The sequence below is a fragment of the Triticum urartu genome, chromosome 1 (assembly GCF_003073215.2).
Source record: "Triticum urartu cultivar G1812 chromosome 1, Tu2.1, whole genome shotgun sequence".
NCBI lineage: Eukaryota > Viridiplantae > Streptophyta > Magnoliopsida > Poales > Poaceae > Triticum > Triticum urartu.
This window is the reverse complement of record NC_053022.1, coordinates 295085676-295093068: the sequence shown is the minus strand read 5'-3', so window position 1 is coordinate 295093068 and position 7393 is coordinate 295085676.

Genomic DNA, 7393 nt, shown 5'->3' with positions numbered 1-7393 from the left:
TCCTTAACTCCGGCGAGCCCCCCAACCCTTGAAAATCGACTGACCCAAAAGTCGATTTAGTCGACTGAAGTGTGGCTTAATCGGAGCAAAGCAGCAGCACGAGCGAGGGGGAGAGCAGCAACAGCAGCTGGGCGAGCGAGCGATCAAGCGAGAGCCGGAGCAGCAGCAGATCCGGCTGGTATGGACGCCGCCGCCGAAGGGGCCTCGCACTGGGGGAGAGCCGCCATGGAAATGTCGCCCGCGGCGCCGGCTTCAAGGTAGCCGCTCCATGGGGGTGCGGGATGGAGCACCGTCGGCGCCGGGAGGTCGAGTTAAGGAGAAGGTGCGATGCGATGAGTGTACAACCTCTTTGGTGGCGTCGAGTAGGCCTCGGCTTCGTCCGAGGAGTCAGTGAGGATGATGCGGTTCCGGTGGAGCAGGTTAAGGCGGCGCTGTGGGGATGGAGCAGCCCCGATAGACGAGGCGATCGTCGGAGCAGCTCCTTGGAGGTGGAGGACGGGGCGGCTGAACCGGCGGGACGGCGAGATGGACGACGGATCCTCATCTGGGGATTTGGACGAGGGGCGTCGAGCTGTTGCGGTGGACGATGTTGTCGGGGAAGAGGCTCCGGCTGGGCAGCGGTGACGTGGCGGACGGAGGAGGGTGGGGTTTCGCGACTGGAGCGGAGAGGTTATGGCGGCCTGGGATTTCGAATGGCGAAAAGGGGGCGATGGGAGGGGGTGAAGCATGACTTAGGAACGCGCTTGTCCAAAATGTAGGGTGTGTTACAAAAGTACCCCCCACCGATTTGAACTAGCGGCCCTTTCGACTCAGGGTTATAAGGGGGATTTCGTGTGTCGTTATTTGCCAGCTGGAGGGAGTTTTCGCGCGCGTTGTAATTTCGGGATAGCAAGGCGCGGGTTGTGAAGGCACCAGTTTTGGGAGCACGATATCTGAATTTTTGGGATATAACAAGACGCGGGTTGAATTTTAGGGACAAGGCTAACGTGTAGTAATATTGTACTTGTACGTACCAAATCAATTCGCACTTCCCTCAACCAAAAAGAAAACGAAAAAATAAAACTATTCACACCACACAAAGAGAGAGTCTTGCCCCGTTTTACTATACAAATGCTATTCAAAGCTACTCCCTCCTTCCATCTATATAGGGCCTAATGCGTTTTTCGATGCTAACTTTGACCAAATATTAGAGCAATGATATATGACATGTAACTTACACAAAGCACACCGTTAAATTCGTCTGTGAAAGGTTCTTTCAATGATATAATTTTCACATTGTGCATGTCATGTACTATTAATCTTGTCAATAGTCAAAGGCGGTCTTAAAAATCTCATTACGCCCTATATAGATGGAAGGAGGGAGTATGAATCCATGTTATGTCCGATTAAATTTTTTCGCTTGCTGTATAATGCATGTAACCTACTCATACCAACATTTTAGTGCATTCCAAATGTCTATACTACCGCTGCAATTCGAACTAAATTTGAATTCGTTTCTCTATTTCAATAAGAATCTACAATCATGATTGTTGCCAACTTCAACCATCATAGTTTCCTTGCTATTCGCCGGATATAAATCAGACGGCCTATAATGCAGGATGGCAGGCACACCATCATCAACAACTCCGTTTTTTATAAGAATAGAGATAAAATATATTAAATGTAGTATACCATGTTCATAACCACACCATGTGTATCACCGTTATATATATTCACACATCCGTCGGTTTGCACTATGATAAATTCTTCAAATATCTGAATTCGCCCTATAGTGAGTCGTATTACAATTCACTGGCCGTCGTTTTACAACGTCGTGACTGGGAAAACCCTGGCGTTACCCAACTTAATCGCCTTGCAGCACATCCCCCTCATCCCTCTCACCCTCCCTCAGCATTCTCTAGCTCCATCGCGCAAATTCGTCTTTTCACTTTAGGTCGTTCACCCACGGTGTATGTAGGCCCCCCAGCTCCTTCTTTACAGCACACGTCGATCGATATGCCTCTCTAGCCAGGTGTGCCTAGCAAAAACACAAGCTTCCCCTCTTCTCTTGTCACCGTCCATGCCTCACTCCCACCACTCTTTTCATCGTTCTCGTACTCGCACACTCCTCCCCCTCGATATAGTATGCCTCTTGTACCACCTCCTACATGCATCCCTCTCTCTCTATCCTTCTCCTCGTGCCTCATTTGCTTCTAACACACACATGCATGTATACCGATCGATCTCCCAACATATACCTAGATCGACTTTAACTACCCCCCCATCGATCGACGTACCTCACAAGTTATGTCTCTCCTTTCTCTTACAAAGGGCGATTGATCTTCCTATGTAGTTACGTCTGCTTACCACAGCCACATCGTCCCCCCTCATCATTCGTGCATGCCTCCTGACCCGTCTCTCACACGCACGTGCACAGACAACAAGCAGCCATCTCCTCTCTTATTGATATTGCGGGCGTGCCCTCCGTTTGTCTAGCAAGCCTATCCCACCATTTGTTAGAAGCAACTCCACTACCACCCCCTCCAACACTCTAGCTCTGTCTCTCTCCCAACCTTATTCATCTCCTGCACATATGCATGGATGCCGATCGATCTCCCTTAATACATGAGGCAGATCGATCTCCTTAATACATGAGGTAGGCCTCTCTCCTCCTCCACACATATACCAGCCATTGTACCTCTATAGTTAATTGGGCCTCCCTCTTCCCCCACCACACACCGATAGTCGAGCGCTGCAGGTAGGTATCCATGCCACAGAGACAAACTGCACATGTCCCATCTCACGTTCCAGTAGGCCAACCACTCTATATCTTTGACGTGGGCACACACAAATTCGATGGCACTCTTTATCGATCGCGCGCGCGCACACACACACATCATCCCTCTCTTCGATTCTATGGACACCTCAAGCCGATGATACCTCCACTCTCTTCTCGTGGATCGCCCCCTCTATATATATGTTATATCCAGGACTCTATTTCACACACATTGCATATGTTAAAATTTTTGATTGACCCCCCCCCACAAAAAAACTCTCAAGAACCCACACACTATATCTCTCTAGGTTTTTATCTATCTCACACAACCCCACGCAGGTGGTGTACGTATACAAGAAGAGAATAGGTGCACCGTGCACGTACTCACGCTTCATGCCCAGCCACACCTGCGCGGGTACACGGTGGAGCTCATTTCTTTACGAAATGGCAGCCCACGTGCTAATTTCAACGCCTGTAGTGGTTGTTTACCTAGGGAGGTCGTGTACCACGCGTGCACGAAACAAAGTTCGACTTGACGCGTTGTCGCATTATTTTTAAATAAAGTTATAGTGCTCAATGGCACGTACACAGAATATAAAACGATTTTTATGGAGGAAAAGGTAGTCCGCTCTTCAGAGTATCTCACACAAGGCTCCAGTGGCCTCTCTCTCTCTCACCGTTGGTCACTGATCCGGCCGCATCCCGTCCGCCGAGGGAAAGGGAGTGCGGTGGCCTCTCTCTCTCACGTTGGTCACTGATCCAGCCGCATCCCGTCCGCCGGGGGAAAGGGAGTGCGGTGGCCTCTCTCTCTCGCCGTTGGTCACTGATCCGGCCGCATCCCGCCCGCCGGGGGAAAGGGAGGAAGTGCATCGTTTCTCCGTTCGACGGTGCCGAGGCAGCATGTCCCGATCTGCGGTACACGCTGTTCTCTCTGACCAAGCTCCGGCGCGGCAGGGCTTACGCCACCTGCTCGCAGATTCCGCCCGCTGCCGCTCACCTAGTTACATCCTGACGACCTCCAGGTATCCCCTCCGGCCTTGCTCCACTGCTTGTTTTACCCGTCGCTGCATGTGGATCTTCCATAGTTCTTTGCCCAAAACGTAGCTCGTCCGGCGTACTTTCCATATTGCATTCTCGTCCTCACACTGTTTTAGACAAACACAACCGTGTTGTTATCTTCCCTTATGACAAGGAATATGCTTCTTTTTTGTCATCGCATGTGTCATCAACTGTTATTGGCCAGTAATTGTTTCCTTTCTACCTCTTTTTTGCAAACATGGCTATCCATTTCACGTCATTGCTATTGCGACCTTTTGGTGAACTGCACAAATCACTTTTTTCTTAAGAGTGTTTTGTGAAGTTGTACTAAAATGTCACACGGGCAACGTCTCTACATTTCAGTGCGACTGCACAAAGGGAGATTGGTTTTGCTCTATCCTCCTCATCCAACTCTGAGCCTAATCTTCTCCAACTAATTAGTCTTAAGAGAGACTCCAAAGGTGACCGGCTTCTATTTGTGTGTTTATTGTTTCATCAGCAGTCCTCTATTATCATAATCACACTTGATATCTTTGGAACAGGGACGCTCAGCTCTATTTTTAGTGGAACTGCACAAAATGATCGGAATGTTGCATGCTCCAGACATCTACTTTTTTTCCCAACATGCCTTATTGATTTAGACAGAGCTGGGAGGATGTTGCTGCTAATGAAAGTATGGATCAATTTTAATTTAACACCTTCTCACAACTTTGTCTTCAGTTGTGATGTAATTATTAGCTCCGATCTGCTAATAATTTACATGCATTAGCAAGGAAGTTAGTTTTTTATTGTTTCCGAAAGAGCATCGATGGCAAGACATGCAAAACAAAAGCTGAAAGCTCACATCATTGTACAATTTCATGTCGCTGGAAAATTATTTGTATAGTACGTCAATTATGTAAACAAGTGATGGAAGCTTGATAGCATTTCCAGAAGCCTCTTCATCATCCGGGTCCATGTGCCATGCACAAAATTATACTCCTTCGTTCCTAAATATTTGTCTTTTTACAAATTTCAAACGGGCATATTTTACAGTGTATTCACTCATTTTGCTTCGTATGTGTACTCCCTCCGTTCCTAAATATCCTATTCGTCTTAACAGAGATTTCAACAAGCGACTACATATGGAGAAAAATGAGTGAATCTACACTCTAAAATATGTCTATATACATCTGTATGTGCCAGTCCATTTGAAATCTCTAAAAAGACAAATATTTGAGTAGTCACTCATTGAAATCTCTAGAAAGACAAATACTCTGGAGTATATTTAAGAACCGAGGGGGTAGTGCACAACCGCATGGGAGACTCGGCCCGGTCGTTGCGCCACATTAATAGTGAGTAATGAGCAGTCAAATCATAAGCCCCACCTTTCCCACTGTAAGTTGCTCTGAAGAAACAACCATCAATACGCTCTTCTTTGAATCCGCTCATACTACTCCATCCGTCACTGTTTATACAGCGCGGTTCAGAAAAAAGAAAAAAAATCTGTGGGACCAAGGCGACTAGCGATCGGCCTGAAAAATAGCATTGGTAGTTATAGCACGACGTCTATTACTAGAGGGAATAATGCGTACACACATGCATGCAGTGCTTCCACCCCGGGTACACACATGCATGCACTCCGTAGTAGTACAGTACATGAAGAGAAAATCATGGACTTGATTGCGGGTACCATGCCCTAATTAATTGAGCATTATACCAAACGCATCTAAAGTCTCTATAGCGGTGGAAATGCATTGAGAGAAATGCATCATAATGAAGCGCGCCCTGTAAACTGTGACGGAGGGTGGAGTAGTATGAAGGTGCAAAACCAAGTATGCGTATTATTGCGCTTGGCTCTTCGCCCCTTCGTGAAGTCGAACAATGATGGTACTCCGCATGTTGGGTACTACAGTGTATGCCTCTGACAATCTGACACCGAATGGACTGATGCATGTCCACAGAGGGTAGGTTGCATTAGTCAAAAGGCGTAAGCGAGCTTCACCTTGTCCTACAAGCTTCTCCTCGTTCTACGAGTTGACGGGACACACCAAAAAGTAGTGCTAGTCCATACTCCCTCCTTTCTGGTTAATATGGCTTAATCTTTTTTGCGGGTAAATGAGAGAGCTTTATTCATATATAAGCATTCTTAGGACGATCAGCCAAGACACTGGTCACTAGGAAGCGAGGTACCCCGCAAAAAAAGAAGTAGGAAGCGAGGTGTTTCATCAAGCCAGCTCTCGGCCACATTCAAAGTGCAGCAAGCACGGTTCGCACGAAGATGCGCCGCAAGGTTTGCTGACCTGTTTACATGCTGAATAAACAAAAAAGAGGAAATATTACTGAGCGCTACTATTTGTAACAGGATATGAGCCAGAATTAAGCGAGAATTGTGGCGAGTGTTCCATGCAATCAACTTCCATTATCACATGCGAGAACCCTCGAAGAGAACCAAATGTCTTGAAGATTGCTTTATCACATTTTAAAATTATAATAAGAGTGCAGACGCTCCTCCATCCGGTTCCTAGTACTAGTATAGTATGTACCTTTATGGACTATAGTAGTAGTACTAGTAAACTTTGCGCTTGGCTGTTCGGGAAGTCGAACAATAATAGCACTAGTAGTATAGTGTATGCTTCTGGCAATCTGACACCGAATTAACTGTTGCACGTCCACCGCCTGAGCGAGGGAGAGCTTGCATTAGTCAAAAGTTTCTCCTTGTCCTGCGAGCCACCGCACGCAAGCTTCTCCCACCCTGCAACCTTCTCCTCGTTCGGCAAGTTGACGGGACACAGCAAAGTAATGCTAGTCCATGCTGCCTCCTCTCTGGTTAATATGGCTTAATTCCAAACGAGATAAATACACTGTCTGTCACTGTATATTTGTAAAAATACGGTCGGTGGACTTCATAATACGCTCATTGCGCTCAATATATATATTTTCCGGTGTTCATACGGTCACTAGCTCACCCTGACTAAGTATGTGTGTGCATGCACGTGTAGGTTGAGCACTTGAGCGTGACCGTGTGTGTTCCGTCGTGTGCTCGAACATGCATGCATTAGGGCGTCGCGCGCGTTTTTGCGTCCATGTGTACGTGTGACTGTTGCATACACGTAGGGGGAGTACGTGTAGGGGCCACTAAGGAGCAGTCAAATCACACAGTAAGTTAGTTGGAAGAAGCAACCATCATTTCACTCTTGAATGACACGTACGCAATATAAAACGGTTGATATGGAGAGAAAAAGAAAACCACTATATATACACTAGCAGGAGCCTAAGCTACAAGCCTGCTTGCTTAGGTTTCTCTCTTCACAAGCATAGAATGACAGGCCTGATCCCGCAGCTGGGGGAAGGGAACAATGTTCTGCGTAGACGCAGTCAACATCGGCGAGGGAGAAAACCCACAGTCGGTGCATCCCAATCAGGGGTCACCATGGTATGGGCCGATGCCGCGTCCCAACCGCCCTTCTAGCTACAGCCCGACGTCCCAGGTAGTCCATCTTCCTTTTGGAGCCGGCTTGCTCCACTGTCGTAGCTCCATCTCCATGTCGATCTTTCTCTACTTCTACCGGCTTCTATTTGTGATGAGTTTATGTCTCATGAACTAGTGCCAGTACTATT